This window comes from Schistocerca cancellata, chromosome 10 (genome assembly GCF_023864275.1).
Source record: "Schistocerca cancellata isolate TAMUIC-IGC-003103 chromosome 10, iqSchCanc2.1, whole genome shotgun sequence".
Taxonomy (NCBI): domain Eukaryota; kingdom Metazoa; phylum Arthropoda; class Insecta; order Orthoptera; family Acrididae; genus Schistocerca; species Schistocerca cancellata.
The window spans coordinates 159,192,159-159,217,572 of record NC_064635.1 but is presented as its reverse complement, the minus strand read 5'-3'; positions in this window follow the sequence as shown (position 1 = coordinate 159,217,572).

Below are 25,414 nucleotides of genomic sequence, written 5' to 3'. Positions count from 1 at the left end.
CAAAGGAAACGCTACTGTCCTCATGCCAAGGGATGACTATATTATTAAGATCAATGTTTTATTATGTGATTCAACGTATCGCAAAATCGATAAGGATCCCACGAGTAGAGTAGCGCGAAAAACAGCAGAACTTTTATCAAATAGTTCTCTACCGAAGGAGGTCATCAAGAGACTGAAACCAAACAGTTCAGTTCCACCTAGGCTATATGGACTGCCTAAGATCCACAAGGAAAAAGTGCCATTACGTCCAATTGTGAGTAACATTGGAGCAGCCACCTACGACCTAGCAAAATTCTTGGCATCTCTGCTCAAACCAGTGATAGGCAAGTGTGCACATCACATAAAGAATTCTGGTGATTTTATCAGTCGACTTCGGTCACTACAACTGCAAAGTAGTGATTTATTGGTCAGTTTTGATGTGGTTTCACTGTTTACAAAGGTGCCTCTGGTGGACTCACTACACCTCATTGGCAATATGTTTGGTGCAGACATTACAGCGTTGTTTGAGCACACTCTCTCCTCTACATATTTTATATTTAACAACGAATTTTACGAACAATCTGATGGTGTCGCCATGGGGAGTCCTTTGTCTCCCCTGGTGGCCAATCTTTTTATGGAGGATTTTGAGGAGAGAGCACTCGACTCTGCCACTTTTAAACCGACAGTATTTTAGCGGTACGTTGACGACACTTTTATAGTGTGGCCTCATGGTCTGGACCGTCTCCAAGAATTTTTACGTCACATGAACTCCGTACATGAAAACATAAAATTTACCATGGAGATAGAGAGAGATGGTTGTCTGCCATTTTTAGACGTCTTGGTGCGACGGAAGAGTGATGGCACACTTGGTCACTCGGTATACAGAAAGCCCACTCATACAGACCTGTATCTACAAGCTACTAGTTGCCACCATCCAGCACAAACAATGGGCGTTCTCAAAACCTTGGTCCACCGTGCCCCTAATATCTCTGACGCCGACAGTCTTCAAGCGGAACTGGAAAATCTGCAAAAAGTATTTTTGAAGAACGGATTTTCACCTAGGCAAGTGAACAGAGTGATGAAGACCTACAAACGACGGAACAAGGAAGAGGAAGAGGCCTTCAGGTCGACTGTTTATCTACCATTTATTGGGAATATTTCTTCACAGATAGGAAGAATATTGAGAAAGTATCAAGCGAGAGTCATCTTTCGCCCTCCTTCCAAAATTTCATCACTGGTGGGAACCGTTAAAGACGATCTGGTCCTGCGTAAACCAGGTGTTTACAAAATTCCGTGTGAATGCGGCAAATCATATATAGGGCAAACGACACGAACTGTGCAGGAACGCATTGTGGAACACCAACGGCATACTCGCCTTCTCCAACCCACCAAGTCCGCAATCGCCGAACATTGTATTTCCACAGACCATTCCATGAATTACAACGACACAAAAATTTTGGCCCATACATCAAACTTTTGGAGCTCGATTATCAATGAATCTGTGGAAATAAGATTGTCTGACAACGAGACTCTCATCAATCGAGATAGCGGTTATCAGCTGAACTCTGCTTGGAATCCTGTTATAGAGAAACTTCGTAGTCGACGTAGTTATCTGCATAAAGATGGAAATCGACCTGACACCGATACGCCAGGCTTTCGCAGTGGAGGGCGCGAGGCGCAGCGCACGGAGCCGTTATGAACGCGCACGCTGAGCAGCGCATGCGCAATGTCACCTCAGAAGGCTTTAAATAGCGGAGCTCAGCGCGTACTCGCCAGTACTACTACAGTGGCATTCACCTGAAAATGGCCAGAAGACTCTGCGCCGAAATATCGTGGCAGGAAGTTACTGATATCCGGCAGTTCTCCCGTGTTTTTATGGAACAATCAGTACGCCGGGAAAGCTTTAAACATCACAACGTTGGTTTTGTGTAAAAAGCTGTAACAGGTTTCGTATAAAAAGTTTGGAGGCGTTACTTTTAAGCACACCCTGACAAAAATCAGACTACCAGGGTAAAAGGAGGCATGTCAAGCCAAACGAAGTCTTCTGGTATCAAACGTAAGCCTGAATTCGAGGAAGAAATTTTTGAGAATGTAGATTTGGAGGACAGCTTTACAGACAAGTGAATGACTTGTGTGTGGAAACTTGGTAACAGAAGAGAATCGGTGCGTTTGAGATGGGCAGCTATGCAAGGATGTTGACAATTTGGTGTAGTGATAAGGCAGTAATGAGGTTTTTACACAGAATCGCAGGGTGGAAGAAAATGTGGGCAACATTGACAACAAGAAGGGACGGGATTATTGGACGTGAGTTAAGATATCAATGAATAACTTCCACGGTAATGGAGGGAGCTGTAGAGGGTGAAAACACAGGGGGAGCCAGAGTGGAGTACATACAACAAATAACTGAGAATGTTGGGTTGCAAGCGCTACTCTGAGATGTAGAGAGTTGCAGAGGAGAGGAATTCGTGTCGGTGCAATCAGAAGACGCCTATTGAAAGAAAACCGAATCTCGTATCGTCACTGAAGTTGGGATATGACAGAGAAAAATCGGTATGTGTAATTGACCATCTGCAAGTAAAAAATAAGAAAAAAAGATGTATTTTTACGATGTATTTCTTGCATTTTTCATTCTACAGACACAATAATTCAAACATCCATTGTACATAACATGTTTAAGGTTTTTCTGGTAGTCGGCATGAAGACTGCCCACTGCCTCTCCTGATTACATTTAGACGACTTCCTCTGATGCAGCTGCGTTCTGGCTGCTAGCTGTCGTACCGGTCGTAGAGTTTCTCCCAGAAGGCCACCCGCTCCTCAAACGGCCGCCTGGCTATGCACAGCCCGTCGCTGGTGATGTGCAGGTAGGACTGGTCCTTCTCTGTGAAAGGCAGCCATGACACCTCCACCTCGGGGTCAGAAAGTTGGCTGCACATGGAAGAGGAAAGGTTACTCACAACCAAACACTTACTTATTTAACGTTGCCAGATTAGGTCCGTAGGTCTAAACATCTATCCAGATATTGTCCGTATCTTACATTACGTACATTACCTTAAGCATGTTGTAAGTTACATCTAATGTAGAATACAACATTTAGAAACTGATTATGGTGCAGGAAAATACATAGTTTACATTTGCCACGGCAAACTGGCTGACACTGACGGCGGCGGTGCACAAATGCTGAGCAGCTAGCGCCATTCGACGGCCAACACCGCGGTTCCTGGTGTGTCCGCTGTACCGTGCGTGTGATCATTGCTTGTACAGCCCTCTCACAGTGTCCGGAGCAAGTATGGTGGGTCTGACACACCGGTGTCAATGTGTTCTTTTTTCCATTTCCAGGAGTGTATATGTACAATTAATCAAGTTTTTACACTCAGTGTCATGTTAATCAATGTTTTATCTCGAATTTTCTTTTTTCATTACATCTACTTTCAGTCTACTATGTTTTTGTGCACTTCTTCAAATCCACATCCCTATTGAAACTTCCTGGCAGATTAAAACTGTGTGCCCGACCGAGACTCGAACTCGGGACCTTTGCCTTTCGCGGGCAAGTGCTCTACCAACAAAGGTTCGCAGGAGAGCTTCTGTAAAGTTTGGAAGGTAGGAGACGAGGTACTGGCAGAATGTAAAGTTGTGAGTACCGGGCGTGAGTCGTGCTTCGGTAGCTCAGTTGGTAGAGCACTTGCCCGCGAAAGGCAAAGGTCCCGAGTTCGAGTCTCGGTCGGGCACACAGTTTTAATCTGCCAGGAAGTTTCATATCAGCGCACACTCCGCTGCAGAGTGAAAATCTCATTCTGGACACATCCCTATTGCTTCTAATTTTCATCTTTTCTTTTTTCACAAGAGCCCACCCTTCACAAGCATAGTTTAAAACGTTTTAAAAAAATTCTTAATGTCTCTCTTTCTTGTTTCTTCATAAGGTGTTTGTTCGTTAATAAATTCCTCTTATTTCAGAGTGCTTGTTAAGTTTTGTTGTTTTAATATTGGGTGCTCTTCCAATGCCCAAGCAGTAAAATGAAAATACACTCCTGGAAATGGAAAAAAGAACACATTGACACCGGTGTGTCAGACCCACCATACTTGCTCCGGACACTGCGAGAGGGCAGTACAAGCAATGATCACACGCACGGCACAGCGGACACACCAGGAACTGCGGTGTTGGCCGTCGAATGGCGCTAGCTGCGCAGCATTTGTGCACCGCCGCCGTCAGTGTCAGCCAGTTTGCCGTGGCATACGGAGCTCCATCGCAGTCTTTAACACTGGTAGCATGCCGCGACAGCGTGGACGTGAACCGTATGTGCAGTTGACGGACTTTGAGCGAGGGCGTATAGTGGGCATGCGGGAGGCCGGGTGGACGTACCGCCGAATTGCTCAACACGTGGGGCGTGAGGTCTCCACAGTACATCGATGTTGTCACCAGTGGTCGGCGGAAGGTGCACGTGCCTGTCGACCTGGGACCGGACCGCAGCGACGCACGGATGCACGCCAAGACCGTAGGATCCTACGCAGTGCCGAAGGGGACCGCACCGCCACTTCCCAGCAAATTAGGGACACTGTTGCTCCTGGGGTATCGGCGAGGACCATTCGCAACCGTCTCCATGAAGCTGGGCTACGGTCCCGCACACCGTTAGGCCGTCTTCCGCTGACGCCCCAACATCGTGCAGCCCGCCTCCAGTGGTGTCGCGACAGGCGTGAATGGAGGGACGAATGGAGACTTGTCGTCTTCAGCGATGAGAGTCGCTTCTGCCTTGGTGCCAATGATGGTCGTATGCGTGTTTGGCGCCGTGCAGGTGAGCGCCACAATCAGGACTGCATACGACCGAGGCACACAGGGCCAACACCCGGCATCATGGTGTGGGGAGCGATCTCCTACACTGGCCGTACACCACTGGTGATCGTCGAGGGGACACTGAATAGTGCACGGTACATCCAAACCGTCATCGAACCCATCGTTCTACCATTCCTAGACCGGCAAGGGAACTTGCTGTTCCAACAGGACAATGCACGTCCTCATGTATCCCGTGCCACCCAACGTGCTCTAGAAGGTGTAAGTCAACTACCCTGGCCAGCAAGATCTCCGGATCTGTCCCCCATTGAGCATGTTTGGGACTGGATGAAGCGTCGTCTCACGCGGTCTGCACGTCCAGCACGAACGCTGGTCCAACTGAGGCGCCAGGTGGAAATGGCATGGCAAGCCGTTCCACAGGACTACATGCAGCATCTCTACGATCGTCTCCATGGGAGAATAGCAGCCTGCATTGCTGCGAAAGGTGGATATACACTGTACTAGTGCCGACATTGTGCATGCTCTGTTGCCTGTGTCTATGTGCCTGTGGTTCTGTCAGTGTGATCATGTGATGTATCTGACCCCAGGAATGTGTCAATAAAGTTTCCCCTTCCTGGGACAATGAATTCACGGTGTTCTTATTTCAATTTCCAGGAGTGTATATGCAAGAAGTAACTGAAAACGTTGGTTTTAGTGCTACTTCGAGATTCAGATTTTGACACATGAAAGGAAGTTGTTGTGGCCGGCAGCATTAAAAAAAATGGAAGAAATGAAAACGAAATAACTAAATCAAAGTAAGCAGAAAAGGCAATGCGTTCTCCATGCAGTGTTGACCAACATGACTATCGCATTTTCCGCACCAATTGCCCGTGTGCCTCACCTGTGTTGTTTCTGCTGCTGCTGGTACTAACCCTGTTTTCGCAAAGTTGGTCCAGAGGCGCGACAGCTGGTCCGTCAGTTTGGCTTCGAAGGAGCCGGGCTCTGGAGCGCCACCAAAACTTTCCGTACAGACGATACAGGCATAGCCCCCTCGTGCACAGCACCTGAAACAAACGAGAACACCATTTCCTCGAGACACGAACACAGCTCTACACCAGAGACCAGAACTTCTCATAGTTAAAGAAGTAATATTCTCGAATATGTCGTGTAAATTATATTGGATAGCTATTGGAAGATGGGAATTAACTCTGGGACTACATCCAACCTTCTCTCATTCTTCGCTGTCCAGCTAAGCATACGACTACAGTCTAGCCGTATAGGCATACTCTTGTTCAACAACCTGTGACGTGACAACGACACGCTCCATCACTACACCACGGCGGGGGTGTAACGGGAGGTGGAGGGGGGGTAAGGGTGGGGGCTAATGGGTTGGGCCTCGGGATTTGGAGGCCCTCCCAGGACTAGACCATTTATAATTAAATCCCAAATAAGACCAAAATATGTTCCATAAGTAAGAGGTGGTCTGGAGATCAAGGCCCCACACTTTTTTTTTTAATTAATCACTCCTCTGACTCGTTTGATACACCCACCACGAATTCCTCTCCTGTACCAACCTGCATCTCAAAGTAGCACTTACATCCTATTTGAGATGATGATGTTTGGTTTGTGGGGCGCTCAACTGCGTGGTTATCAGCGCCCGTACAATTACCCAATCTTTGCTCAGTCCAATTTCGCCACTTTCCTGGATGATGATGAAATGATGAGGACAACACAAACACCCAGTCATCTTGAGGCAGGTGAAAATCCCTGACCCCGCCGGGAATCGAACCCGGGACCCCGTGCTCGGGAAGCGAGAACGCTACCGTGAGACTACGAGCGGCGGACTACATCCTATTTCCTCAATTATTTGGTACATATACTTTAATCTCATTCTTCCTATACAGTGTTTCCTACAGCACCTTGTTGTTCCATAGAAGTTATGTCTTGATGTCTTAACAAATGAAGGGCTTATTTCAGTAGTGGTACAAGTCCATTTTTGTTCATTCTGAGGTACAGAGTCCTATAGTTAAACGAGCGCTGAAAAATCTGCAGTTGAGATACCAGAAATATTCAAGTATATATACTTTAATCTTAGGACTCTTTATCTCAGAATGAACAAAAATGGACTTGTACCACTATTGAAAGAAGCCCTTCAAATGTCCTATCATCCTGCCCTTACTTCATGCCAGTGCTTTTCTTCCTAGATTCTGTGAAAAGCCTCTTCATCCCTTATTTTGCAAATTCATCCAATTTTAAACATTCTCCTGTGGCATCAACATCTTAAATACTTCGATTCTCTTCTAATGCTGTCTTCCTAGAGTCCATGATTCACTACCATACAAAACTGTGCTCCAAGCTACATTCTCAGAAATTTCTTCCTCAGATTAAGACCTGCGTTGGATACTAACAGAATTATCTTGGCCAGGAATGCTCACTTTCTTTATGCTAACCTGATTATTATGTCCTCTTTACTTCGTGGTCATCGGTGTTTTGCTTCCAAAGTTTGTCTGATTTTTCTTCAGCCTTGCTTCAGTTATTAAGCGCAACTGCTACGGTCGCAGGTTCGAATCCTGCCTCGGGCATGTATGTGTGTGATGTCCTTAGGTTAGTTAGGTTTAAGTAGTTCTAAGTTCTAGGGGACTGATGACCACAGATGTTCAGTCCCATAGTGCTCAGAGCCAGGACTGTATGTCTGGTGCTGTTACCTTTCCTAAAGCCCAACCGACCGTCGTTTGACAAATCCCCAATTTCCTTTCCCATTATTCTGTATATTATTATTGTCAGCAACTTGGATGCATAAGCCAGTTTCTGAGCAGAATGGTAGTGTCGTTTTGTTTTGCCGCCCGAGACCTACAATGAGATCAGTCCGCCATTGCTGTACTAGATGAAATTTACGGACTTTTATCACAGTATTGCATCTTACTTAAAATCGAAATTTTTACAATCGATACACAATTGTAGTAGAGTGTAGAAAATCTGTGTTACTGTCTTTCTGATCAAAGATCTGAATGGTTTGAAACTTCCTGGCAGATTAAAACTGTGTGCCGGACGGAGACTTGAACTCGGGACCTTTGCCTTTCGCGGGCAAGTGCTCTACCAACTGAGCTCCCCAAGCACGACTCACGCCCCGTCCTCACAGCTTTACTTCTGCCAGTACCTCATCTCCTACCTCCTGAATCTGAATGTTTTGTTTATAGCTTCAGTAATAATTCTAATACAATGTCAAACAAACTGTTAATTGTCAATGACTGCTCGATTCCAAAGGAATTTTATTATGTGAAATTTGCTTTTGTAACGATCATCTATGTAAGCCGGGGAACTACAGGGAGGTTATAATTAAACTTTCGCTATTTGTTAGTGTCCCATTACAGTGCCTTTTCCTGTGTCGTGTTCTTTGGACGACGTTTGTGTGCTCAATGGCGAGGGCAGTTTGGGCAGAACAATGTTGGCATGTAGATAGTGAACTCATGCAGGTTGATCCTGTGCTGGCGTACACCTTCGCTGAAGTAGGTGTGCCTATGACATGAGAAGACCTAGACATGCCTCCAGACTACGCGTCGATAACGCCCTCTGGGCAGCTAGAATACAGGACGCCGAGCTATCCCAATGGCTCAATCTCGCTATCTCAGTACCTCAGTACGCCACATCGGGACTCAGTTTACATTGCACCTCAATACTACATTGTACTGCGCTGTAGTCTTCCACAGTGATAGTTGTGCTGACGTAAGCTGCCGCCAGCAGCAGTGGTCGGCAAAGCTGTAGCAAGAAGATCGATAGTAGGCACAGGATCAAGTGAGCATATCAGGAGAGGGGCCAAAGACATACTCGCAAGCAACGTGCCGCCAACGTCCTTTCGACATCAAGTATTTAGATCGCCACTGTGGACTGCAGGGCCCAATCAGTCACAGTAGCCCAGTCTCAGTTACTAACTCAGTCACTGGCTCACTAACTCACTCACTCACATCCTAGGTTGGCATCTGTCATTCATCGCTTAGCAGGACTTGTACTTCACCAGCAGTGAGGCTAACGAGGACTATTAGTGAAGAGCTTGTACCACAACACATGGACTCTTAAAGTTAAGTAGCTTCCTCTTTATGTAAATAAAGAACCCTGTCAATACAAGTGTGCAGGTGTGTAGAAGAAAGACGATACTGGCCACCAAACAACATCCTCTCCCTTGTTTCCTGTGGTACAAGAATCGACAGTGGCAATGAAGACACAGCTAACTGCGAGGAAACGTTAGTCATTGTATGTAGTTGTGACATGGACGTGGACAAGATGTAAGAATTAGTAAAAAATTATTCAAATCGCTCTAAGCACTATGGGACTTAACATCTGAGGTCATCAGTCGCCTAAACATAGAACTACTTAAACCTAACTAACCTAAGGACATCACACACTTCATGCCCGAGGCAGGATTCGAACCTGAGACCGTAGCAGCCGTGCGGTGCCGAACTGAAGCGCCTAGGAGCGCTCGGCCACAGCGGCCGGCTAATAATTAGTAATAAAGTGTATTTTAACCATGTGCGTATTTTGTGTTGTAGTGAGAGGAAACCGGCCACCCATCTATCTTTCCACTCAATCCACCCTCTCGTCATCAAGACAGGAACCACAAAACATTACAGGGTTGGGGGGGGGGGGGGGGCACAGCCACAACAAGTGCTCTAACCATGCAGCTTGAGTGTTCATTACAGTGATACAGTGAGAGGAAATTTTGGTTAAACCGTGTGTGAAGTGGTGTTACAAGAGTTTGCACAGTTATAAGTCGTCTATAAGAAGTATTTGTCACGGATGCAAGAATATGCCAACATAAACAGCTTAGAAGTAATTGCGCCACTGGCACTTCAAGAACAATGGTTCTGTTTGGCAGCATAGTGGGCCATAATTATCCATATTAACAGAGACGTCAAGAAAGTCACACGTTTGTGACCAGGAACAGAACGGCTCATTTGCTAAAAGACAACAACTTTCATGTACTGTTGTCTTCATCTACAAGGGTTGACTGAAAAGTAATGCCTCCACCTTCGTAACTCTTCAACAGTTGGCAGCATTGGTATGTGGCAGGTAATGGCTTGTTCCGTAGCCTCTTCTCTACAGCTCCAGTTGGCGGGAAGCCTAGGCATTGAACGGATCTGTTGTTACAGTGTAAAGTATGGAACCCTGCGCAGACGGTCGGTAAATGCCATTCAAGCAACGTGCAGTCATTGAATTCTTGCAGTAGGTGGTGATTGTCTTCATGTTACTACTGTGCGTCGTTTGGCGATTAAGTTTAAAGATGTTGAGGCGGGAACATTTGACCTGCGTGACAAACAAAGAGTTGGACGTCCTGTGACTGTAACCACCGAGTTTCACAAGCAGAATGTTGCCAGATTGATTCAGGACGATCGTCGTATCACTCAGAGAGAAATTGCAAGCACAATCGGCATTTCACAAGAACGTGAGGGTCACATTATTGCTTTGCTTGGCAAACCACACAATTCATGTGCCACCACAGCAGAACTTCAGAGACTGAATCTCACCACCGTATGGCATCCTCCATATAGTCCAGATTTAACACAGTCTGACCTTCATCTGTTCCCGATAATGAAAGACGATCTGCGGGGACATCATTATGCTTCTGATGAAGACGTTGAGAGAACTGTGAGACTGTGGTTTCGAAGTGTCAGTTTCTTCCGTGGCGGCTTCAGAGAAAACTTGTTCATCGTTGGCAGAAATGTATCCAATTTGCTGGTGATAATGTGGAAAAGTGAATATTGGCAATTAAAGATCACATTCATTTATTAAAATATTGCCATCCAAACCCAATTAACGAAGATGGAGGCATTACTTTTCATTCAGCCCTCGTATACTCTGCAAACCACCGTAAAGTGCGTGGCATAGGGTACTGCCCTACTGTAGCAGTTATTAAGGCTTGTTCCCGTTCCAGTCACGTATGGAGCGTGGGAAGAACGATTGTTTGAATGCCTCTGTGCGTGTAGTAATTATTTTAATCTTGTCCTCACGATTCCTATGTGAGGGATACATATTGGATTGTAGTATATCCCCAGAGTCATTATTTAAAGCCAGTTCCTGAAAGTGGCTCCGTAAACTTTTCCAGAGTAGTGGTTGATGGAACTCCAGCCGGAACACAATGTCCTCTTGACACAGTATTTCGGTGGTCCACCTGACCGCCATCTTCAGGTGAGTAGGCAGTCGCACTAATTCGTCGGAACTGAAATCAAACCGCAGCGGCGGCTCCTTTGTACGCCAGAGGACCGCCTTTAGGTCCACCGCTCGTGCGCGAGCTTAACTGTCCTCTAGCGCAAAGCACGACAGCGCACCGATGGTGAAAACTCGTGGAAACAAAAATCGATATCAAACACTGTTGACACCTTTTGATGACCGAATCAACGACCGTTGTTTTTTAACGTCAAACAAAACAGGGTTCCAACTCTTACTTAACTCTAATTGTAATATTGTCAGATAACCGGATTTCAATAGCTTTTTCCACTAAATACTCCCAATAACGCGATGCAGGGGCAACCACTTGTGTCTCATCATTGGACCGTACGATTCGTTTGTCCAATGTAGGCTTTCCCATAATGGCTGGTAATTTTGTAGACACTGGGGTTCCTCAAATCCAAATCATCCTTTACTGAGCCAAGGAACGCTCTAGTCTTAGCTGGCAGACGGAATACACTTTTAATATAAAATCTCTTCAAAATTCTTCCTGTTTTAGAATATATGCTTCCCACGAAAGGAAGGAACGCCACCAATTTGCTTGTATCTTCTGTTGGTTACCGCGAAGGTCCAATACGTAGAGCACGACGTTATCTGTTGCTGGTATTACCATTCTCCTTGAATATCGCTTTCAGATGATCCAGCTGTTGTGTCAAACTATCTGAATCTGAGTTGGCTTAAGCTCTTTTTACCAATGTACGTAGGATCCTTTACATTGGTACGACACACGACAATTTGATGCATGAAGATATCGGTCTGTTTGTGTGGGCTTACCGTAAACACTGTGTCCTAATGTCCCATCATCCCTCCTGTACACCAACTAATCTAAAAACGGTTTTCCATCCTTTTCAACTTAATACTGGTATGCAGACAATTACAATGATCTAAGAAACGATCAAGAGCATCGCTTCCATGTGGGCATGCCATAAACGTATCGTCGACGTATATCCAAAACCAAATTGGTTTTTAGAACACCCACTTCACTACCGTGTCCTCAAAATCTTCCATAAACAAATTGGCAACTGCGGGGAATAATGGACTCCCCATACCCACACCGGCAGTTTGTTCAAAATATTTGCCATTAAATAAAAAGTACGTAGACGTCAGCATATGGCGACAAAGCTTAGTTGTTTCTCCGTCCCATTTTTTACCAATTAACTGCAAAGAATCCTCAAAACGAACTCTGTTAAAAAGTGACACAACATCAACACTAGCTAGCAAATACGCGGGACTGAGACACGGAGTTCAAATGCTGAATAAAAACCAGAGAATGGCGACTGAGAATGGATGCTAAATACATGGCATAATTGTAAGTAGGAGCACCCAAATCTTTAAAAATAGACAGAAGAGGAACCTCTTGCTTGTTTACCTTAAGCAAACCTTATAATAAAAAATGTTCAAATGTGTGTGAATTCCTAAGGGACCAAACTGCTTAGGTCATCGGTCCCTAGACTTACACACTGTCAAACTAACTTACACTAAGAACAAAACAAACACCCATGCCCGAGGGACGACTCGAACCTCCGGCGGGAGTGGCCGCGCAGTCCGTGACATGACGCCTCAAACCACGCGCTTACTCCGCGCGGCCCTTATAATCTCGGCGGAACTGTAACTCCAGGTCGAAGTTTTTTAAGAACATCGTCAGGAAATTAACTCTCCTTCAGAAGTGAAATTTCTTGAAAGTTGTGAGAGTCTTCCAGTTCAGTTCCTTCAGTATCTCTGTAACACTCTCATACAGATCAAAGAAGCCTGTGGCCATCCATGCTGCACTTCTCTGCGTACGTTGAATACCCCCAAACAGTCCTATTTCGTATGGGCCCCCCCACTTGAGCAATATTTTAGCATAGGTCACACGAGTCATTTTTAAGCAATTTCTTTGTAGAATGATTGCACTTAGTGTTACACCAACAAACCGAAATCTACCACCTGTTTTCCTGACAACTGAACCTATATAATCATGCCATTTCATATCTCTACAAAGTGTTACACCCAGGTCCTTGTATGACTTGACCGATTCCATCAGTGACTCACTCATATTATAGTCATACGATATGAAGTTTTTTCGTTTTGTGAACTGCACAATTTTACATTTCTGAACATTTAAAGCAAGTTGCCAATCTTTGCAGCACTTTTAAATATTATCAAGGTCTGACTGAATATTTATGCAGCTTCTCTCAGATAGTGCTTCATTACAGATAACTGCACCTTCTGCTAAAAGTCTGAGGTTACTATTAATATAGTCTGCAAGCTCATTAATGCACAGCATGAACAACAAGGGTCCCAACACACATCCCTGGGGCGCACTTGAAGTTACTTCTACATCTGACGATGACTCTCCATCCAAGATGACATGCAGTGTCCTCCTTACCAAAAACTCCTCAGTCCAGTCAAAAACTTGTCTTGATACCCAATATGACTGTACATATGACAGTAAGCGTAGGTGCAGTACTGAGTCAAATGGTTTTCAGAAATCAAGAAATACTTCATCTATTTGACTGCCTTGATCCAAAGTTTTCAGTAAGTCGCTTGAGGAAAGTTCGAGTTTGGTTTCACAAGATCGTTGTTTCCTGAATCCCTGCTGGTTGGCATTGGTCATTCTGTTCAAGATACTTCATAATGTTTGAGCTCTGAATATGTTCTAAGATTCTACAACAAATCTATGTCAAGGATATTGGACGTTTGTTTGTGGGTCACTTCTACTACTCTTCCTCTAGACGGACGTGACACGTGCTTTTTTCATAGAGCTGGGCTCAGTTTATTGTTCAAGAAATATACGATAGATTATAGTAAGAAGAGCAGCTATCACAGCTACAAATTCAGTATAGAACGTGACAGGGTTTCCATCGGACCTGGAGCTTCGGTTTTAACGCTTTCAGCTGTTTCTCAACACTAATACTTATTTCATTCATGTTACCATGGGACAATGATTATATCGGGGCACTTCTCCTGAGTTCTACTTTGTAAAGGAACATTTGAAAACGGAGTTAGGCATTTCAGGTTTTGCTTCGCTCCCCTCAACTTCAGTTCCTGTCTCATTTGCTAGGGACTACACTCTAACTATGGTTTCACTAACAATCTTTACATCCGACAAGAATTTCTTTGTGTTGTATGAATTATAATTCGACAATATTCTGCTACTTGCTGTGTTCCGATTGTATTCACATGCGTTCTTATGTATTGCTACCAACCAGCTAAGTGTATATGCTCTGTATTTGTGGTTACAATCATTATGTCGCCAACTTATATTTAGAGGGTAACAGTCATATCACTGCAAGTACTCTATTTTTGAAAATTTGGAACAATATATTTTATATTTTTCAAGTACTTCGGTGTTTCTATATTACGTACAAACATTTATAATCCTGTTATTTTGGTCATTGAAAAAAACTGACGTGTTGGTAACTGCAATTTCAAGAAACGAAAATGTCAATGTTTTGTTTACTTAAGAGAGAAAGTAGTGATATAAACTCCCACAAATGAAAATATCTTTTTTATATCGTCATCTATCAATGTGTTATGGCTAAATACGTTTACTGTCAAATTTTAAGTTTAACGTAAATAATTCTCAACAATTTACTTCAGATTAATTTTTCAAACAGGCAGCTAGAAAGCTATGCCGTAAAGACTTCTCTTTCCATATACAGGGACGAACCACGTGAGGAACATTACAATGTAATGATGGTAACCACAGATAACAGGGTATGTACATTTTATTGCTTGGCAGAAATACATAAGAACGTGTGTGAATACAGCCGGAGCTCAGCAGGACCTGAATGCAAAGACAGTCCTGCGGGAGGGAACTGCACCGTTGGCCTGAGAGACATCTTATGTCAACAGATGCTATCGCTGCTGGGTTGCCAGGTGCCCATCTTGTTCTCAAGTAACTTTTCCACAGAAAAGGAAAAACTTGTATTAAACTAATTCAATTAATTACGAAAGTGACAGACAGCATTAGCTCCAGTAAGGCTGGCGACCGTTATATTTTATTTGTAGTATTTATTTCAGAGGGATATACTAACGGTAGCTTATCTGCTGCTCTCATCTGATGCTGAATATAATCACCGCTTATTTGATCGATACAACTACGTTATTCAGACGATAAGGCAGTATACACTGCAGTGAAGTGTATTGTATTGCAACAAGGGCGCCCATACCTTGGAGCAAGGAGTGGGGGGTAGCGTCTGCCTCCCCCCCCCCCCTCCCAGACACTCTGTAGTCGGTATTATGTAGGTGTGTAACAGAGTTGGAACTCGAACTTTTTTTATGGCTACTGATAAGTCGTCATTCATTTTCATAAATATTAAGAATTTTTCATTCCCCCTAGTTCACCCCCTCCTCCCTACCGTATGGGCGCCCTTGTATTGTACATACATCAAAAAAAGCTTTGCATCACCACGGTTCCTAGAATTCGGAAACCTGCACAGAAAACTGGAAGAGAGATCAACATAAACGTCATTTCCGCCCTTTTGTTCCTGAAAACCACACATTGCATTTTGTACCACCATACAGCGAAACCTTCAGAGGTGATGGTCCAGATGGCTGCACACACCGGTACCTCTAATAGCCAGTAACACGTTCTCTACCATTGATGCATGGTTATATTCGTTATGACATACTATCCACGAGTTCATCAAGGCATTGTAGGTCCAGATTGCCCCACTCCTCAACGGCGATTCGGCGTAGTCCCTCAGAGTGGTTGACCGGTCACGTCGCCCATAAACAGCCCTTTTCAGTCTATCCCAGGCATGTTCGATAGGATTCATCTCTGAAGAACATGCTGGCCACTCTAGTCGAGCGATGTCGTTATCCTGAAGGAAGTCATTCACAGGATGTAACGATGGGGGCGCGAATTGTCGTCCATGAAGACGAATGACTCGTCAATATGCTGCCGATATGGTTGCACTATCGGTCGGAGGATGGTATTCACGTATCCCATAGCCGTTACGGCGCCTTCCATGACCACCAGGGACGTGCGTCGGCCCCACATAATGCCACCCCGAAACAACAGGGAACCTCCACCTTGTTGCACTCGCTGTACAGTGTGTCTAAAGCGTTCAGTCTGGCCAGGTTGCCTCGAAACACGTCTCCGACGATTGTCTGGTTGAAGGCATATGCGGGACTCATCGCTGAAGAGAACGTGATGCCAATCCTGAACTGTCCATTCGGCATGTAGTTCGGCCCATCTGTACCACGCTGCATGATGTCGTGGCTGCAAAGATGGACCTAGCCATGGACGTCGGGAGTGAACTTTCGCATCATGCGGCCTATTGCACACAGTTTGAGTCGTAACACGACGTCCTGTGGCTTCACATAAAGCGTTATTCAACATGGTGTCGTTGCTGTCAGGGTTCCTCTGAGCCATAATCCGTAGGTAGCGGTCATCCACTGCAGTAGTAGCCCTTGGGGGGCCTGAGTGAGGAATGTCATCGATATTTCCTGTCTGTCTGTATGTCCTCCATGTCCGAACAACATTCCTTTGGTTCATTCCGAGACGCCTGGACACTTTCCTTGTCGAGAGCCGTTCCTGGCACAAAGTAACAATGCGGACGCGTTGGAACCGCTATTGTGACTGTCTAGGCATGGTTGAACTACCGACAACACGAGCCATACACCTTCTTCCTGGTGGAATGACTGGAACTGATCGGCTGTCTAACCCCCTCCGTCTAATAGGTGCTGCTCATGCGTGGCTGTTTACATCTTTGGGCGGGTTTAGTGACATATGTGAACAGTCAAAGGGCCTGTGTCTGTGATACAATATCCAGTTCTGGGAACTGGGGTTATGCAAAACTTAGTTTGATATGTGTATATATATTTTGTGTGTAAAGAATCCCACCCGATATCCAGTAAACGGTTCAGAACCCAATATACGGTTGCCGTTAACTACAGATCAAAATAGGTTACGTAGGCCTGTGGTTATCACTGGTCAATATTACTATTACTAACTGGTTTTTCCATTGTAGTAACAACTTCTAAGCCAAAATAATTGGTAGATACAGTAAAAATGTAATTAATTTAATTGATGGTTTGCTGTGAGCTTAAAAACTACAATACGCTACTGAATCAAAGTCATAGCTGTTTGAACTGTAACAGTTTATGAAGAGAACTATTTGTTATCCATGGCATTTGACGAATGAAAACTAAAAACCGACCAAAGTTCTGATAATTTAAAAGTCATTTAATTTGTTACTAGCAAAGGAGTACACCAATCCGACATGTTAAAACTTGCCCTGAAATTTTTCACACAGTAAGATTACAGTAAAAGAAATACAGTGTCAGAATTGTAATCTGTTAAGGCGCACTGCAACTATTTAAAAAAATGTTGCAGTTAACCATTTTTGCGGCACAAAGAGCCGCTTATAACAGTAGCATACGAACTGAGAAATAGACGCAGCCGTTACAAGACGACATAGCATCGCGCTGCGCCAAGTCCGAAGTGCACACAACAAAATTTTAAGTAACAGGCAGTACATATCGACTGCTAAACTCTTGCAGACGTATAGGTCGCGCTGGGTACGATGGCAGATGCGCTGTGATCAGTTTCCGTCCTAAGCGCTGGGTGAGATCTTTCGTTTGTTCACAAGGGAAGGACGACAAGCGTCCGCTACCTTTCGGCCGGTCGGTGATGACAGAATCGACGCGCACGCCCTGCAATTTTTCTCAAACGATTTTACAGAAGTTATTTGGTAAAAATATTTCATATTTGCTTTACTTGTAGGTCAGGTTCATTATGATGTGCCCATCATTTCGTTAATGGTCAAACTAATTGCGATATTCACGTAGAAGTAAGATACTGCGCGAAATTCGAAAAAGTTTGCAGTGAAAAATACGGGTCTATGATTTTGCATCTCGTGCATATTAAATAATATGTTGCTGCGTATGAAATTTAGCTAACATATTGAATTTCTCTTTAGATTTGGTTGGAGGCCTCTATCTGTCACCAGTATCGAGAAAATTGATCTGACGGAGCACACTCACGTGCGATCGCACCACACCAATGATAAAGCCACAACATTCCTCATATTTCATAAACGGTTAGAAGTATCGAAACGAGATTTTGGCAAATTATAGCACACAAAGAGGAAACTATTTCTCCATGTGGTTATTATGCAAAAATTAAGTATCTTCCGTGTTATTCAATTAACTACACACTTTTATGGTGAAACAAATGCAGTTTTTGAGGGCCATCGACAGCTGGAAAAACGAGATATGCTGTGGGTTTTGGAATAACATAAATGAAGTCATTATACATTTATTTTGTACTGAGGATGTGTTTTTTCATAAGATGCTGACCTTACTTTTCCTCACTTCCTCATTTACTGAACTTAATAAACCACTGTTTAAGAATTCTCTCGCAACTGCTTCTGCACAGTATGTTAGTGAGGTGAGGCTGTGTAAAATCCGCTGAGTTTTGGCAGCAGACGCAAATTTTAACATGGCAACAAGAGAAATGTTTAGATTTTACTCAAAATTCCCGACTCATGGCTCTTCTCTGAAAGTGAAAAACGGTTAAAAAACCAGGTGAAATTAAATCGCTGCGTTTTTAGCGTAATTCTTTTTAGATACTGACCAAAGAAGAGGTGACAGGTCTCTTTGTATGGTCACCATGCAAGTGTGGGCTCGGAAGGGTCCCACTTAATATTCAGTAAGTATACGCTTCAGCTTAGAACTTCCCCTCCAGCGCTCAGCATTTCTCCTACAGTGCCCTAAGCCACCCCCCACCACTGCCACTCCCCTCACGCTTCCGCAGCCGACTGCACATCTAGTGGCCACGGCATTTTGTGCGGATTATAATTACTACATATGTGACTAGCGGAGGAAAGAAAATCAAGGTAGTGTTGCAAATGACTTCCACCAAAAGTGAACTCGGTTTAGTAACATTAACATATTTTACTCGAGGGTTGGAACTTAAATAGTGGCAACTATTTATTCACAACAGATACAAAAAAGTTACATGTTTGCACCTATTACTGTCATTCAAAGTAGTCACTAGCGCTGTGTAGAACCTGTTGCCAGCAATGTGGAAGGTGTAGTATACCTTTGCGAAGCCTGTTCTGTTGATAGTTCGAATGGCGCGGTCTACTACCTGTCGAATCTCTAGAACAGTTCTGAAGCCAATACCACGAAGTCGTTCCTTCATCTTCGGAATCAAATCAAAGTCACAAGGCCTTAAGTCCAGGGAGTATGGTGGATGGTACAGTATTTCCCAGCCCCATCGACCAAACAGAGCAGCCACAGCTTGCACTGTATGCGCCCGCGGATTGTCGTGCAAACTGATGGGTGGGTTGCGCAGAAAGTGTCGCCGCTTCTTTCACAAAGAAGATCGCAGGTGATGTCCCAAAAACGAACAGTAATACTGTGGACTGACGGCCCGCTGTGGAGGAACGTAATGTGTCAGGATAACACCATGACAGTCGTCCACGAGAATCACCGTAACTTTCACCATACCGGGGCTCTGACGCACTTTCGACTTTCGCGGTGACCCATAATGACACCATTCGTTGGACTGGCGTTTCCGTTTTGGCTCATATGATGTGCCCTTGTCTTATCCTGTGTTACGATACGGTAAGAAAGCCTATCCTTCGCGCTCAAAGCGCTCCAAGTGCGTCTGAGCAGAACGTGCCACTGTTCTGTACGGCGATGCCGATACTCCGAACGCCTCTTGAAGACCTTGATGACACTGTCTTGCTGTACGACCTCTGGCACATTCGGTCTTGAACCAACTCCGTTGTTCCTGTTTCGAAAACATAGTGACACCGTTACGTTAGACCTCTCGTTGACGAGTGACTGTTTTTCCCTCGATTGTGCGCTCGCCGGTGACGTGGGATGGGCGAGTCCATTTGCTCGGAGGTAAGGTATGTATGTCAACAACGTGTGCTATCAGCGACAATAGCAGATTCTATTGCATAGTGTCTCCACAGCGGTGTTGCCACTATTTAAGCTCCAACCTACGTAGCTATTCCTACAGCGCAGTTCTTACGATAACTTTCGAACACAGTATAGTTTGCAAGCAATGAAATAGTTCGTTATTTATTGCCTGTAGTCGTCACAAAAATGCGAAGTGTGTATTGGATGACGAAATCAGACATTTTCCTTACACTGGGCGCACATGATAAAACAAAAAAATAATGCAATCACACACTTCATAGTAATTACTAGTTTTATTTGGACCAAACTGAGGTGGAGTAAGAAACAGTAACAGCTGATGTTTTGCATATTATGCTGAGTGTCAGCTGCACTGGATCAAGTTCGTAAATAGTGCTGATACAAACTGACAATGCGGAAATGATTGGGCTTTAACAATACTGTTTCACTGGTAAACCCAACATGGCAAAGAGCTCAAGGAAATTCTACTCCTGAAAAATTCTGTGCACTGTCGAAAAATCTTTTTCATTGAGCGTCTGAATAATGCCATTAGTTCTGGATTGAATCTGAATTATATTAACTATCTTTGCGTCGTCTTCGTAACTAAAGAAGAGTCGTTATATCCATGGCGAGAGTCCAACAAAAAAAAAGGAATATTTTTGAGTAATGGTAAGATGTGATTTCGAATGTAATACTCAAAAGTTATTCTCTCCCATTTTTCCAGATTTTGCATCACTGATTACAAGAGTTTTTTTTGCAAGCAAACAGGTCTTTTTTTAATTTCTTCGTCCTAATTTGCCTTGGTGTTCCTGAAAGCATGTATAGAAATGCAGGAACACTGACATTATTGTACATCAATGTGTCATAGCATTCACTGACTGCACAAGCGATTCCTTCCTCCTCTACCTCGAAATGATAAAGGGTGGTTTACATGAAACCTGACTGATTGGAATTATAGGCAGGATTTTAGGGGGTGACAAGATGTTTCATCTTCATATCAGCTAGGAATTTCTCTGGAGTATAAACTGTTAATGACATCATCTCTACACGTTTACTTCAGGTAGACGTCTTACTTTTGCAAATTAATTTTCTGTATAATTTTCTTAATCTGTTTAACCGGGTTGAAGAAGCCCGAAAATCAATCATGTTAATCTCACCTGCAGTTCAGATTGCCTATGCTCACAGATCTCACTTGATAATGGAGCACTGACTTTCACAAGCAGTTCTAAATCGTTCAAACAGTTTTTCTTTCACGCATTTGCTAGTTTCATTTTGGTGCATATTTCGTACTTTGTTTAACTCTGTCTTTAATTTATACAGTTCATGGTCATATTTTGGAAATGAAATCGGGTTTGCACACTGCTTAACTTTAAGCGTTCTCTCCCATCTTCATTTAATCAAAAACTTTGCAGCTTTTTCTTTCCCATTGAAAACTATTCGTGTACATATATTCTTTAGGCTTGGGAGGTACTCTATTTTAGTTCTGGACTGTAACCGGCACAACAATAACCGTTCGAACCACAATTAATGGTATCGTCCGAATTTTTTCCTACCAGTCCGGTAACAGTACTTTTCCCCTGTGGAGTGGTGTATTTTAATTAGCATTTTTCTTCTCACACTAAAACACGCAGTGTACGTCAGTGTGAAGTAGTTTGGTACCACTAAATTAAAACAAAAATCAACTCTGCTGAAGATATTTTGCTAATACATACCAGTGCGTGCTGTTGCTTTCGTGTCCAAATACCAAACAAACTTTCTTTTCGATTCCCACCCGAATAGCATTATATTCTTTCAATACTTAACCATTCAGCTGACGAATTACAGTCGGATTACTTTCCATTGGCATACACGATCAGTGTCAAACGTAAAATACAGGTATAAGGGTATAACTATAAAATGGATGTACTATCATAGTAACCACATTCTGTGTTGTAAGAGGATTATAGAAATAAAACTGGGTGTTGTTTATACTACAAAAGTTATTGGAGTATCTTTATCGGTGTTTTAATTAATTAAGTCATTACATCATCATCTTTTAAGTAAAATTAGGTATCAGAATCTAGGTACTTGGATCTCCTACTTTAATTGATGTACATCAACTGTTTCAAAAGGCTTTTCTAAAACGTGAGAAATTTAAGATTAGCGGTGTTTTTATATCAGATGCAGCAGTCTTTGCTGCCACAAAACCTATCACGTCACTACAAATGAAAAGTTGTGTTAGTAATGCAAGCACTTTCTAAAAGGTATACCAAATACGATACTTGAGCCTCACGAAAAGAGCTGATAAAGTAAAAATAAAGTTCGTTATGGAAAGCGGCTGATAATTTCAAGTAGTTATATGCAGTAGCCTCTGTTATATTACATGAGAACTAAGACTAATTTAAGTTATGATGAAGATCTGATACAGTAGATTATTCTTCTTATTCTTACATGAGCTTTCATCTAATGTATAAAATTAGCTTCTTTAGTGAGTAAAACTACATTCAAGTTAATGTTTTGTTTGAGTCAAAAGTGAAATGGGAAGGTAGATCATGCACTATGTAACTGCAATATCAACAGTTAACAGAAAGCTGCGTCAGAGGAGACCTGACAAGTTGGAAGAAAGTGCCCTATGGTCCCAATACAGCCTAGTAAAATAAATACGTAATTTGCTGTAACAGTCTGTGATTAGCACTCATATTATACTGTCAGTGTTTTAACATTTCTTCGTCTTCACTGAAGGACGAAGTTAGTATCAGTTATACGTGTTAAAATCAAATCGAAAGAGATTTTGCAAGCAGTACACAAAATACAGTACTGTGAAACATCTTCTGCATGTTGCGCAACAGTTCTCCCATCGGGCCCTGGGGAACTCGGTCACTGATGTAGTGGCAGCCAAAGAAGTGGGCTGGAGCCTTGGACTTCAGGTTGTGGAGTTTGGCCGCACCAACGGCGTGGTACGTGAACAGCAAGTCGCCGAGAAGCTGAAACGAAAGATACAGAATTAGAAAATGTTAATAGACGGTAGCAACAGACTCACAGAAGCATTGTACGACACAGACACACCATCTCAACCGATAAGTTGTGTTAGGATACCGTGATACATAATGCTTTCCAGTGAGATACCTAGCAGCAGGTGCTACTTGGCCACCCTTAGCTTCTAGAACTTTCTGCAGTCTCCCCCTTTTTTGGCAGACAGGACATTGTCGTATCGCAATGACAGTGCGAGTTAGTACCGACTGTGTGAATGCAGCATTGGGGCACAGCCATTTGACAGAAAATGTAATGAAAGAGTCGTCAGTTAGAAATAGGCGAAGTTGAATAATAAAGCGCTTAATAACACACTGAAGGAAATAGTTCGATGGAACAGGAATGCTGAGTCGTGCGTGGCTGTTTTGGACTAGTGACTTTTAGAATTTGTCAGTATCATCATAGGAATGAGTGTGAAACGGTTATGAGTGTTTTCTATTGCTTGGAAATTGAATGAACGTTGTTAAAGGATATAACCCCTTATTTCAGGAGATCTTTACGCGCTTTTTGCGTATTTTGTACTAGGTCTACAACTTTGCTTCCGCCGTTTTTTCTCGAAGTTCGGGGTTTTATTGTGAAAAACTTACAAGAAAATAATGATGCATAGCATATCCACTACATTCTCCCGTGTTCCGGACAGCATACGAATCCCGTGGCGGAAGAACTGGGCGTCTTTTGTGGGGATCCATGAATCGATTCAATTTTGCACTTGTTCATATGATCGGAAGTGCTGGTCAGCCAGACTGTACGCCACTGATCGAAAAAGGTGGTAGTCAGAGAGAGCAACGTATAGAGAATACTGCGGGAGGGATAGGACTTCTCATTTCAACCTTTTGCATGTATGTTTTGACGGGTTTTACGACAAGGGGTCGAGCACTGGTCTGCTGCAAAATTACATTTGCGTATCTATCGCTGTATTGTGGCCATTTGTGTTTCAGTGCTGAACTCGAATGCATCAATTTCTTTCGATAATGATATCCTGTGATTGTCTTCGTCTGTTTCAGTAGCTACGGAAACGTTCTGTCTTCCACCGCCATTCCGGTCTTCGACATCAAAATCACCGTTCTTAAGTGCTACATAACTGTATATGTCCAATAGCTGTTTTTTGTTGCAGTGATATACTGACATCAGCAATCTACAAGGCACTCCGCCCCCCCCCCCCCACCCCCACAAGGAAAAAAGAAACACTGACGACGTTTAGTACTTTGTGAGGAAGGGCAAACTGGAGAGAGTCAAAGTCTGAGAATGAAGTGCAGCGACAGTTTGTTCCGATTTGTTTTGGTGTCTGAATATGGAAGGTATGCAATCCATTAGCAATCTGTTTATTGCAGGTGGACGACCAAAGCCTAATAACATTCTTGTACATGCGCTACATTCTTCCACACAGCCACTGAGTGTATCCTGCTGTGGACCATGTGTGGTCTGCCAGTGCAGTAACATCGTTGACAGCAGTACGACATGTACCAGCACACAGCTGTGGAAATGACCGACACGTTCGGTCGCTGTGGCCGTGCGGTTCTAGGCGCTCCAGTCCGGAGCCGCATCTGCTCCGGTCGCAGGTTCGAATCCTGCCTCGGGCATGGATGTGTGTGATGTCCTTAGGTTAGTTAGGTTTAAGTAGTTCTAAGTTCTAGGGGACTGATGACCACAGCAGTTGAGTCCCATAGTGCTCAGAGCCCTTGCATATGTGTCAAGTCGGACTGCAAAGGGAAAGCTGCTGCAAGATTGCATGTGGTATGTCCATTGAACAGTAAAGTAAATGCACTTTGTGATTGGTGCTTGGTACTTGCTGATAGTATTCCCAGTGTAATGTTTGTCCTATGGTAGACTTCAAAACATGATGCAGGTGGTCCATGCTTGGCTAAAAAGCTACAGCTGGAGGAGGATGTGCTGACAATGTTTGAAGGGGACACATCCACCAGAATTTGATAGGTGGCACAGGCACTGCACATGGGTAAAGGTGCTGTGTGGCGTGTTGTCCATGGTCTCTGGCTTCATCCATACCATTTATAGAAAGGCCAGGCATTGCAGGAGTAGGGCTATCCACGACAGGTACGGTCTGTGCAGTGATATTTACAACAATACATACTCCAGCCACAATTCCAGAGGTTCGTGCTATCCACAAATGAATGGTCGTTTACAGGAGAAGGCATATTAAACTTTCCAATAAGCATGTTTGGGCGGATGAAAATATATGCAGGCGACTCAAAATCTCCTACAGAAGGCCAGTATTAACACCTAGGCCAGGATAATTCTTAGTGACCATACCATTGGGTCATAATTGCTGCCAAACCGACTAACAGGATCAACCTACTTCACATTTATTAGAGATGCCTACCCTATTGGATGTAGTGCCAATAAATATTTGGATGGACATGTGGCTGTAATACAACGGAGCTCCAGCACACTTCGATGTCAATGTATGGAATCACTTCAGTGTCACACATCCCAATTAATTGGTTTGTAGAGTTGGACCAGTTCCATATCCAAGCCATGCATTTCCAGTTATGGGTTCCTTCTTCAAAACGGATCTGCGTGCCGTGCCTTCCGACACAACATATTAAGCGTTTTTGGTGCTTTTGG